This window comes from Tupaia chinensis, unplaced genomic scaffold, assembly GCF_000334495.1.
Source record: "Tupaia chinensis unplaced genomic scaffold, TupChi_1.0 Scaffold000281_1, whole genome shotgun sequence".
NCBI lineage: Eukaryota > Metazoa > Chordata > Mammalia > Scandentia > Tupaiidae > Tupaia > Tupaia belangeri.
Window position 1 is genome coordinate 236157 of NW_006159764.1, and position 12384 is coordinate 248540.

At 45.4% G+C, this 12384-nt stretch overlaps 1 long non-coding RNA gene across 1 annotated transcript in view; it reads left to right on the forward strand.

Moving 5' to 3' along the window:
* LOC106735049 (uncharacterized) overlaps positions 1-12384 on the forward strand; it is a 58203-nt gene that overhangs the window by 35993 nt on the left and 9826 nt on the right. The gene's annotated exons all lie outside the window — the stretch shown is intronic.

The window sequence follows — 12384 nt, forward strand, 5'->3', positions numbered from 1 at the left end:
CCAGTTGCCCTAAAGGGAAAACCCCCCCAAAAAAAAAAAAAAAGATGAGTTTTGTATCCAGGAAAAAAGATCAAAGGATGGAGAAAGAAGAGCTGGAAATACTGTTCTTGTAGAGGTAGCAAATGGAAAGCGAATGGGTTTACTATGGTGGTTCTATTAGTGTCTCCTGTCCGAGGATCGAGGATCGGAGGTGGAGAAGCACTGGCTGGAGGCAGCAGCAGGATGGAGGTGGAGCTTCCCCCTCCTGTAACGTACAGGGGGCGGTGGAGCTGAGAAGCCTGGCTCCTGAGAGTGTGAGGGTGACGGGGGAATGCAGTCACATTGAGGAAGTGTGCCGGAGGGTCCTGGAAATGGTGCAGGGTGGGGGTGATAATGAGGAATCCGTTTTGGAACTCTGACTATGCCCAGAGTTCACAGGGGTCAAAGGACAAGGGACTCAACTCAGGCACTGTTACAGAACACCCACCCCGTGTAGGGGGACATACTTTGCTTTTCTAACTGTTGGAACTGTGGCGTTTGCACGGCTGAAGCATTGGCTTCCTGAGTCCGGAGGCCGGCAGTGTGGTGGGACCAGCTCCCGGGGAAGAGAGGCTCACTCTGCTTGCCCTCCCTGCCATTAATGTGCTACCAGGTCACCAGCAGTTTGTCATCTTGCTTGTGTCCCCTGTGGTGAGGTCCCCAGGGAGACATGGGGATCCTGGAGACAGTGGTGCTGCCCAGCTGTGTGTGTTCAGAGGTCGCTGGGCTGCTCTGCTTGGGGTCAGCAAAGCAGGGAGACGACGCTGGTGAACACGGAGTGCCGGCATGAGAGCGTTTGCCAAGATCACAATGTTCCCCATTGCTGCGAGCAGATGCGATCTTGGAACCTGGAATCACAGTTTCAGCTCCAGCAGGGTCTCTGGCAGCAGCCCCAGTGTCTTCAGCTACAGACACCACCTCTGTGAGTGCCAAGAAAAGCAAACACAGGCCCCAGCTCTCCCGCTGCACCGACTGGAAAGAAGCCCACAGCAGAGGAGCTGAGCTGTGAGGACAGTCTTCCCGTAGCTCTTAATTTTCCGCCATCCTTTCCCCATTGGAATCAAACAAACAAACAACGCGCTGGTAGTAACATTTGCAGGTGTGACCGGTTTATATTCTGGGATGCTCTTTTGATTAAATTCCCTGTAGGGTACTGGACTGCAATGGGGAATAAAGCTGGGTAATGCAGTAAGACCCAGATGGAATAGGAGGGGAGGGAACCCGGACAAAGCAGAGGTTTCGTTCCACTCCTGGGAGCTGGTTCTTCTTAGTGGCTGGGATGGTGTCACTCACATACCCTCCAGACAGTCCTTGGGAAATATAGTTCAAGCGACTGTTAGGGGTGGGGGTGGGAGTGGGGGGCAGAGATGGTTCTGTAAAGTTTAAAAAGTAAGGCAAAAAAGCATCACCTTAAAAATCCTGGCTGTCAGGCCAGCATTTGGCATGGTGCTAGACTCCCACACGGCTTACCACAGTTCAAGTCCTGGACCCAGTGGCTTGAAAATCATACGAGGCAGGTGTGCATGCATGCCCGAAATCCGAATAAGAGGATGGGGCGGAAGGGATTGCAGTGTGGCCATTCCCCATGGGAATTCTCTCTCTCTCTCTCTCTCTCTCTCTCTCTCGTGAGTGCATGTGCCCTTGACAAAAATCTAAAAAAAAAAAAAAAAAACCAAAAAACCAAAAACCAAAAACCAAAAAAACCCTGACTTTCCGAGGTTGGTGACAAGACCAGAAATCCGTTTGGGAGAAATGCATTTTCTCAGCTTTAAGAGCAGAAAAGTAGAATTTAAAATATCAAAAGTGATTCATAGCTACAAGGAGAGGAACACGCCTATCGTTTACCGAGGAAAAATGTGAGCCACCGGTGGCACGCGGGTAAGTGGGGAATGCGAGAGCCAGAGTCTGACTTTTTAGCAAACAATCTGGCGTCGTTTGACTTGAATTATTCTCCAGACTTCAGTTTTCTGATTAATCTAAGTTTAGTCTTATTTCCAGTCAGTTGCCGATTGTCTAGATTAAAATCAATCAACAAATATCATTGACAATGAATGCGTTAGGCACTGAGTTTCCTCGGATCAGCTCTGAAATCAGTCTTCCTCTATGAGCCCTGGATATTCATCCTGCCTCCACACTCTCCCCTCTTCTGATTCAGCCTTTATGCCCCATTATATTGTCTGATCCAAAGTATCGTATAATTAGGGACATTTTCAAAGATGCAGAAATGTAGTGAGTGTGTCTCAAGAGGCCATACTTGTATCTCAGCTTTCACAATGATCAACATTTTGTCTTTTTCGTTTTTATCTCTATTTCAAAGTAAATCCAAACATTATTTGCATCCTTGACCCTAATTTTGACTTTCTTACCTCTGTTCGAAAACCATGTTTTTCAGGACCAATAGATGGCATAATGGTTACATCGCTGGACTCCCAGGTAGTTGACCATGGTTGGAGTCCCAAACCTGGTGGCTTGAAACTCATGCTGGGTGTGTGTGTGTGCCCAAAATCCCCAAGAGGAGAGTGGAGATAGGATTGTTGCGTGGCTGTCCACTCCCTCCCTGTCCGGGGGTGGGGGGGATGTGGGGGTGGGTAATTTCTCGCTTTCTGTCTCTGTCTCTCTGGTGAATGCATGCGCTCTATAGCAAAAATCTGTCTCAGAAAACAAACAAACAAGCCCACCTCTCATGTTTTGCTGTTGTTTAAAAATTTTAATTGTGAAATGAAAATACGGAGGATGTTGAGGGCCACGTGGCACGCAGAGGTAACAGTGCTCTGAGGCTGGACCTGCAGAGGAAGATCCAGGCTCAGGGACTCAGCACCTCCCTGTGCGCCCTGGGCACGCCTGGGCAAGTCATCCAGGCCCACTGAGGCTAGTGGCAGACCACAGGTTAAGGACCCCATCGTGGGGGGTGGGGGGCACTGTCTCTCTCTCTTGCTCTCATGTAGGAAATAAATAATTTTTCAAAAAGTGTTTCAAATGCCGGGAACCAGCAGTTGGCGTAATGGCTATGTTGCTGGACTCCCACATAGTCGACTGTGGTTCGAGTCCCAGACCCGGTGGCTTAAAACTCACGCCGGGCATGTGTGCGTATGTGCCCAAGATCCCGAGAGGAGAATGGAGGAGAAGGGATTGTGGCCTGGCCATCCCCCCTGGGGGGTGATTTCTTGCTTTCTGTCTCTCTGTCTCTCTCTGTCTGTCTGGCGAGCACATGCGCCCTATAGCGCAAAAAAAAAAAAAAACAAACAAACAAAAAACCTCTCCAAAAAAAAAAAAAGTGTTTCAAATGCGTAAGAAGGGAAGGGAAGGGAAGGGAAGGAAAGGAAAGGGAAAGGGAAAGGGAAAGGGAAAGGGAAAGGGAAAGGGAAAAAGAAAAGAAAAGAAAAGAAAAGAAAGAAAAGAAAGAAGGAGAGAAGCAAGCCTGGAAGCCGTTCAGAATTCTCCCGGGTCTTTCCTATTTAGTCATCACAACCTTGAGTGCGTCTCCAGCCCACTGCTTTGTCTCCAGCTCTACTAACTTTGCTTCATTCAGGCCCTCGTCACCCTTCACGTATGGTGGCCTCATCTCAGATTGGATTCTCCAAAAAGGGAAAGATTCCAAGTGCGAGGAATTCATTTGGAGACAGACACAGGAGCAGGAGCGTGCAGAAGGGAGACAAGGGAGGGAAACAGCCAAGGTGCTCGTTGAGCCAGCTGCCGCTGTGGGCATCAGGAGCTGACTCCCAGGGGGCATCAGGAGCTGACTCCCAGCTGACTCCCACAGCTACATGCAGCCGCCTCCTGCCCACTGGTTCAGGGTGTTGCTGGGACATGAATTCTCTGACACTCCAAGCCTGCCACGGCAACAAAGTGGGCTCCGGCAGCAAGCGCGGGCCCTCAGTGACAGAATGCAGGCGCCAGGAGTTGGAGCACTGGCGGTGTGGCGGTGACATGCTAAGGGCGAGGCAGTGACGTGTGATACAGGCCTCCTGCCGACCTTCCTTGCGTATATTACCCCTTCCCTGCTCACTCGAGTTTTTAGTTTTCAGTCTGAGTGATATTTCTAAACTTGAAATCTGATCATGTGATGGCCCTATTGAAAACCCTTCTGAGACTTTTCGCTTGTATAAGGTCCACATAGTCTAAGAAGACTCACAGAGCCTTTCCTTGCTCATCTGCCTCTTGCTTAGCACTGTGGTTTTTTTCTTGCTTACTTTTCATAATTATTTAATTTTATCCACCGTCATTATTTCATTTTACTTTTCTAAAGTTGACCAGAGAGAGAGAGAGGGCAAGTGAGGAAGCAAGCTGCCAGGTCTGGGACTCAAACTACAGTCAGCCATGTGGGAATCCAGCCACCTTAACCACCATGCCACCTGCTGGCCCCTCTTGGTTATGCCTTAAGTTTGATCTCTTACTACTTCCTCTCTCTATCCCCTCACAAACAGTATATTTCATTCTTATCAAGCCACTTGACGTTCACAGAATGTGTCAGGATATTTCATTATTTTGTCTTTTGCATATGCTGACTCATCCCTGGAATCCCTCTGCCCCATTCACTCTGACGCCCTCCAGGGTATGGGGTTGCTGAGTTCGCAGGGCTCAGAGTGGGCTACCATAGTCCAATTAGAGTAAATGGAAAAGAAAAGGCATTCCTGTACTTATATCTATATATTTGTGTGCTACTGTAAGACTTTATCCTGAAAATGTGTCCTACTACTAATAAAAGTAAGATAGAATTTTAAAATGACTGAATTAGACTCTCAAAACTCATGCCATCAAATATTTGACTCATACAAATAGCTCCCTTACTCAAATTCCTCACGGGTCACCAAGCAACATTCTGCCTGGAATTTGATTTAAGTATTAACTACCTACAGGGAAAAACAGGTGCCATAATCTGAATTTTTGCATACCTCTAAATTTCATATGTGGAAACCCAGCTTCCTTTAGGAGGTGATGACGAATGGAATTCTTGCCCTTACAAAGAGGCTTGAGGGAGCCTGTTTGCCTCATCTGTCGTGTGAGGGCACAGCCCCAAGGCTCCACCTTGGAAGCAGAGAGCACCCCTCACCAGACATGGAGTCTGCTGGCACCCTGATCTCACACTTCTCAGTCGCTGGAACTGTGGACAATAGATTTATTTACAAATCCTAAGGTGTATTTTTATGGCAACAATAATGGACTAAGATAACAGGCCATGACAGAATGAGCATTCTTCAAAGGAACATGTCCGCATTGCTCATTTAAATGAATAAATACCGTTCTGATTTACACATTGAGTCCGTGTGTGTTTGGTTTTCCTGAAGGAGTCTGATAACTACACGCACTGTGGAGATCGGTTTTGAATATGGAAAGCCAAGGACCACCTTTAACTTCTGCGATGTCGATGCCCACTTGCCAGCTCTCCAGCCAGCTGCTCTTCCTCTGCAAACCACCCCATTGCCCTTTCTAGGATGCAGGGATTCAGGCCCAACGACTTGTTATTGATTTCTGAAGCCATGTTCTAAGCATACGTCTTGTATGCCCAAGTATGTTGCCAATAAATGTCGGAGAACTTTTTTTGTAACTTATATTTATGTGATGGTTATTCATGTAACTAAGCTATGAACAGCCTTCATTTGATCGCCCCCCTTTGGAGTAGATCTCCGATATAAGACTAGAAAGATTTTATTTTGTTTTTCAGGAATATCTCCTGTAGGAGAAAACATAGTGGGGGAAGATTAGCCTTTTGTAATGAGACAGGTCCACAGGGATATTAAATTAATAAATACCTAAACGTAAACACTTTTTAATTCTCAAAATAAATTAGTCGGATAATTGTTTTAGGTTAGTAATATGTGGTTCTACTCACTCATTTTGTGCAGGATGAAGAATGTTAAAGAAAATGTCACCCAGTTATGTTATTAGCTCAACATATTGACCCTGAGAAGTTCTGTGCTCTTAAATATATTAAAGAATGAGGCCAGCAGGTGGTGTGGTAGTTAAGATGCTGGACTCCAACACGATTGGCTGTGGTTCGGGTCCTGGACCTGGCACCTTGTTTTCTCACTTTCCCTTCCTCTCTCTCTTTCTGAAGAGTGTATGTGCCCTATAACAAATTAAAATAATAAATTAAAAATATATATTAAAGAAGTCCACAACTAGACATAGCTGAGGAAATTATTCTAGATAGGTCACCACCCCCTCCAAGTTACATATGGAACAGGAAATATATTGATGAGAACATTTGATTTGCAACAACCAATTCTATATTCTCTATCTTGGCTTACCAAACAAGAAGTTGACCCAAAATTTGGTTTTTGGAGCACAGCCACTTTTCAGAAGAGATAACGTAAAGTAGATACCCTCTACCCCATCGTCTTTCTCTTTCCTTTTGCTCAGGCTGGATGCAGATAATGACCATGCCCTATGCAATGACAGGCAAGATAAGGAGATGCTTGGGTCTCTGAATTACATGTGGGGGAGAGCCAATACACTGGCCTAAATTCCCAGTGAGGACTGTTTGGGGAGTAAGAACAAATTTTCTTTTCTTTTCTTTTCTTCTCTTCTCTTCTCTTCTCTTTCTTTCTTTCTTTCTTTCTTTCTTTCTTTCTTTCTAGATATTTTTGCTATAGGATGCGTGTGCATGCACGTGCACATGCGAGAGAGACAGAAACAAGAAAATAGTCCCCAGGGAGATGACCACACCGCAATCCTTTTTCTTGCCTTCTCCTCTCGGGATCTTGGACATGCACACACACACACACCCGCAATGAGCTTAAGCCTCCAGGTCTAGGACTTGAACTCCAGTAGACTATGTGGGAGTCCAGCAGTGTAACCATTATACCATTGACTGGGCCCAAGAACAAATATTCTATTGGAGCCACAACATGCTTAGGTCTGTTTGTCGTGTCAATTAGTCCACCCTAAGTGATATGGGAGGAGAAAATAGTATGAGAAGTTAATGTAACATGCAAAGTTACCAGGATCCTGTGACAAAACAGAAAAACTTAAGCATATTAACAAGGGTGAGAGTTTGACTGGAGAGAGGCTTTGGCAAAGGCCAGCTACTCACGCAGCTTTCCTGGTTACAGCGGTAATTGGTATCCCATCTCATTACATTAAGAAAAATCACGTAAAAGTAATGTAAATAGATGTCCGAAGTTTAGGGTGCACATGTTCTAGCTGACTGTTTCTGGGGAACCCTTGGATGGCATCTGGAGGAGTTCGTGCTGAGCTAAAAGAGGGGTGAAGCAGGAAAGAGGTTGAAGTATCAGTACGGCAGCTAAATTGAGCTCGCATGTTTGAGCTTCTCTTCGAAGACTGAGAATTCGTTGTACAACAGACTCAGATCAAAGTCAGTACACTATATAGTGCCACGTCCAGCTTCTCATTGGGATTGGCATTGCTGTCAGGGGCGAGCCTGGGTTAAAGGGTCGTGCCCCGGGTGATCTTCATCTTTTAGCTCAGAATCGTGGCATTTCTAGTAGCTACTTTTTTCTTTTTTAAAAAAATTGCCAGAAGGTCTATGTGCTCACCAGACAGAGAGACAAAGAGACACAGAGAGAGAGACAGAAAGCACCTCCCAATGGGGAATGGTCATGCTTCAATTCCTTCGCTTCTATTTCTCCATCCTTTTGGGATTTGGGGCACACATTCAAAGGTGCCTGTTGTGTGTGTGCATGTGTGTGTGTGTGTTTATTAGGTTTTTGCCATAGGGCACATGTGCTCACCCAAGAGGGAAGAGGAGAGATGGTCATGCCACAATCTCTTCTCTTTCATTCTCCTCTTGGGATTTTGGGTACACACACATGTGCCCAGTGTGATTTCAGGCTGCTGGATCTGGGACTTGAACCATCGCTGGCCACATGGGAATCTTGTGTCTTAATGACCACATCACCTGCTGGCCCCTCCAGTTGTGTTTTACAAGTCACGGAGCTGAGATTCGAGCTGCAATTGGCCACGCGGGATCCAGTTCCCTTAACTACTAGGTCACGATGCCAGTCTGTTTGGCAACTACTTCCTAGATAGAAGTCCTTACTCCCTGTTACTGCTCAGGGTGGGTTAGGCTCCTGCTGAGTAGTGGAAGTAGAATAGGAGCCAATCGTATGTTAAATTATCAACAGTTCAGCCACTCTTCTATTCAAGGACACTGGTTTTCAGTCTTTTGCTAGTACAATGTTACCATGAGAAACCTTCAACATCAGTGTGGCTCTCTGCACGAGTATCTGTGTGTTTCTGAAGGTAAATTCCTAGAAGTGAAATGTATTTCGTTCTTTTTTTTTTTCCATCATGCCACTTTTTGCTATTCTCCTTATCCTCTCAATAAAAATTAAATTAAAAATCTAAAGAAAAGTAAACGTCACTGCAGTGCATAGGTAGCTGCGCAGCATGATGGATTCGGGATTGGTAAGTTCAGTGGCGCACTAGAGTCAGGAGCTGCGGTTCTCCCCACTCTGCCAGTCTCAGTACGTTGGTTCATCTTCGGGCCGGGTCACCTCCTGGTGGTGATAGTTGTGGCAACCGCAGGCTGCAGCCAGACAAGATGATCTCTAGGAGACCCTAGATGGCCTCTCTCCTGTGCTGCTGTTTTTCCTTTCCTTCCTATGCTGAGGGTGTGTGTGTGTGTGCATGTGCTCACATATGCACAGAGAGAAACAGTGAGAGAACGCACCTCCCTCTCAGTAACAGTACGTGTTACTGCAGTACCTAAGGACATAGCCCAGTGCGGCCTGGTCACACACAGTCCTTCTTTCCTTCATGTCTACATTCCGTCAGGATCTTGGGCATGTGCACACATGTCTGGTGCCTGTTTCTTTTAAAAACAATTGTTTCAGAGGATGAGTACACTCACTGGAGGGAGAAAGAGAGAGGAGAGGGGAGAGAGAGAGAAGAAAAGTAAGAAACGCACCTCTATGGGAGATGTTTATGCCACAATCTTTTCTCTTCCATTTCTCCCTTTGGGATTTTACATGCCTGGCGTGTTTTTCACGCTACTGGATCCAGGACTCAGACTAGGCAGTCGGCCCTGTGAGATCACCCACCTTAACCACCTAACCGCCCATCCAATGTGTTCTTCAAGCTGCTAGGGCAGGATTCCAACTGCGGCTGGTGTGTGGAATCCAGTCCCTCTGCACAGGGCTTAACTTCCCCACGACAGGGCTGGCCCAGGTACTTCTTGAAGAGTGAGGAAAGTCTTCCTGGTTATTTCTTAGACAATGTCTTCTAAAATCACACAACCACATGCCTGGTAAGTCACTGTGAGAAGGACAAGGCCATTGTGATGGTCTCAGACCAGTCGGTTTTCGCCCTTTGGGGTTGGGGCAGGACGAACTCCCCTTATGCAGAAGGCCTGGGGAGGAGGCGGCTTCTTGCAAACAGCCAACATTCTATAAGGAAGGAGAGAATAGAGGAGTGGTTGTTGACTAAACATCTAACAAAGTCTATTACAGATCACTTACGTTATATTCTTCCAGAACAATCTGTATTCTTCTTTTTCAATTTCCTGAGTGCACTTGCATTTGCTAGGGAGAGAGAGGGAGAGGAAATACTCCCCCCGTCCCCCCCCACACACCCCCTTCACGGGACACGGTCACACCTCAATCCTTTTCTTCCTTTTCTCCTTCCCATCAGGATATTAGGCATGTACACACACGTGCCTGGCACGTTTTTCGAGTCATTGGGGCTGGGGTTGGAACCATAGTTGGCCGTGAAGAATCTGGCTCCCACATGTATCATTCGTAACATGCATAGAGATGGGATTTCCTGTCTATTTTGAGTATTTTTTTTTTGGAGAGGCTTTTGCTATAGGGCACGTGCACTCTCCAGAAAGAGAGAGACAGATAGAAAGCAAGAAATCACCCCCCAGGGGGAATGGCCACGCTTCAATCCCTTCTTCATTCTCCTCTCAGGATCTTGGGCATGCATGCACACATGCCCGGTGTGAGTTTAAGCCGCCGGATCTGGGACTCGAACCACGGGTGACTACATCAGAGTCCAGTGACATAGCCATTACGCCAACTGCTGGTCCCTATTTTGAGTAATTTTTTCTAAAAGAGAGATTATTGCTATAGAGCATAGCCGCTTGCGAGAAACACAAAGAGAGAAAATGAGAAATCACTCCTTGGAGGGATGGTCACATCATAATTCCTTCTCCATTCTCTTCTTGGGATTTTGGGCATGCATGCACATGTGCCCAGCATGAGTTTCAAGCTGCCAGGTCTGGGACTTGAACTGCAGTAAACCATATGGGAGTCCAGTGCCTTAGCCACTATGCCACCTGCTGGCCCCTTGAGTAATATTTTTATGAATGTATTATGGTATTTTTATTGAAGTGCAGATAACTGCATATAACTCTAGAAATATATTCAAAGTAGCAGTTCCTTTCAGTTTAGGGGATTAATACACCTGAAATTTAGGAAATATTTTTAAAAATTGTCCTTGTTCTTTTGAAACTAGATCACTAAATCTTTATTATAATAGTCACAGCTAAAAGAAAGACCAAGCTCGTGAAAGGGAAATCTTGTTTCCAGCTTGTAAATCCTAAACTGTGTTCATTCAAAATGGAAATGCCATCTTAATCTGCTTGCACGCTGACTCGTACTGCATCGGCCAACTCATATTTTAAAATCCCGATGTGGCTCTGAAGATTTACTTAGACACTTTGCAGTGTACAAATGCTGCACATTAATTAAACTGGACTTAGGGACAGCTTATTGGCTTTGTGTTAGCTCAAAAATTTAGATGCTATTTTTCATTACAGCTGCAGTTTCCAATCACTGTTCATCTCAAACTGTTGCTAATTTGACCCCCTTTTTAATGTTTTCAAGACATTAATTATCTAAGGAAAACAAGAAAGGAGACATTGGAGAATGAGAAGTATTCCAGGGACAGCTGAGGTGGAACATGTACAGAAAAATTTCAAAATCAGACTGGTTTGCATATTAAATAATTTTTAAATACCTGTGTAAACAAAGATGGGCCTGAAGATTTAAAAATCAGTATTTTCAGTCCAGTGGTTTCTTTTTTCTTTTCTTTTCTTTTCTGATTTTCCTTTCCTTTCCTTTCCTTTCCTTTCCTTTCCTTTCCTTTCTTTTCTTTTCTTTTCTTTTCTTTTCTTTTCTTTTCTTTTCTTTTCTTTTCTTTTCTTCTTTTCTTTTTCTTAATGCTAGGCCTGTATTTCTTGCTCCCTGTTGGTTTTTTCTCTTGCCTTGCTGGGGGGTGCAGTTATTATTATTTACTATTATTATTACCTCCGAGCTTCCCAGTCCTCCTACCCAACCTGGTCCCCTGCACATAATTATCAGTTTATCCAGTGCCATTGCCACCCAGACTCCCAAGCCTGAAGTCCAGAGTCATTTCTGTCTTCCCTCCCCTACACTAGTGTTCCTTTATGTCTCGTCCACGACACCTTCTGAATACCACTGACATCGTTGTTCTCTGGAAGAGACTTTGCATTTTGGCTCACTTTATTTACTACCTGTTTTCCTTTGGGGAACTTTCTTTCCCACTCTTATTTCAAGTGGCCTAGGTAGTGCTCCGGAGGCAGATAATGGAACCCAGCGCTGTCCAACCAACAGATCCCATTTCCCCATCTGAGGTGCTAGATCAGAGTGATGGACACATGTCCAAGTTGTTCCAGTACTCAGAACCTTTTTCCAACTGCTGGGGCTCCTGGCGGGATGAGATACAATCCCAGAGCTACATATTGGCTATGGTAGAATCAAAGAGCAGAGAAAGAAAGAGAGAAACATTGAGACTTGGTGATGTCAGTGAAGCCCCTGGGACCTTCTTCCTGTACCACTTGGTTCAAGGTGCATTTTTGCTGGTGGCAACTGAGATTGTTCTGATGAACACTTCTTCATGCTCATGTAATCCTCTCAGTCCTCTCCTGAAGCAGTCTTCCTTTTGTCTTCTTTGACAATTCCATTCTTTCTTTGAGACTCATTTCAAATGTAACTTCCTCAGTGAAGCCCTCCACGACACCTCTCCATAACAGGAGGGTAGGTAGCCTTGTGATCTCCTGCAAAAATGTAGAATGTACAAATCGCATTATGCTCTAATTTTCAGTATACTTGTTATTCTGTGGCAGACACTGCTTGATGCAAACTAGTCTTCATTCTTTTTTTCCCCCTTAAAACAGCATCCCTATTTTGTTGGGGCCAGCAGTGGCATGGTGATTAAGGTGCTGGACTCCCGCATGGCTGACCATGGTTTGAGTTCCGGACCAGGCAGCTTGCTTTCTCACGTCCCCCCTCTCTCTTTCTCTTCCTCTCTCTGTGTCTCTCCGTGGTGAGTGCATGTGCTTCATGGCAAATTTAAAAATAATAAAAAAATTTTTAAAAAGATGCAGGTTAAAAAAAAAAAACAAACCAACAGCATCCCTATTTTGTTTGGAGTGCCAAGATG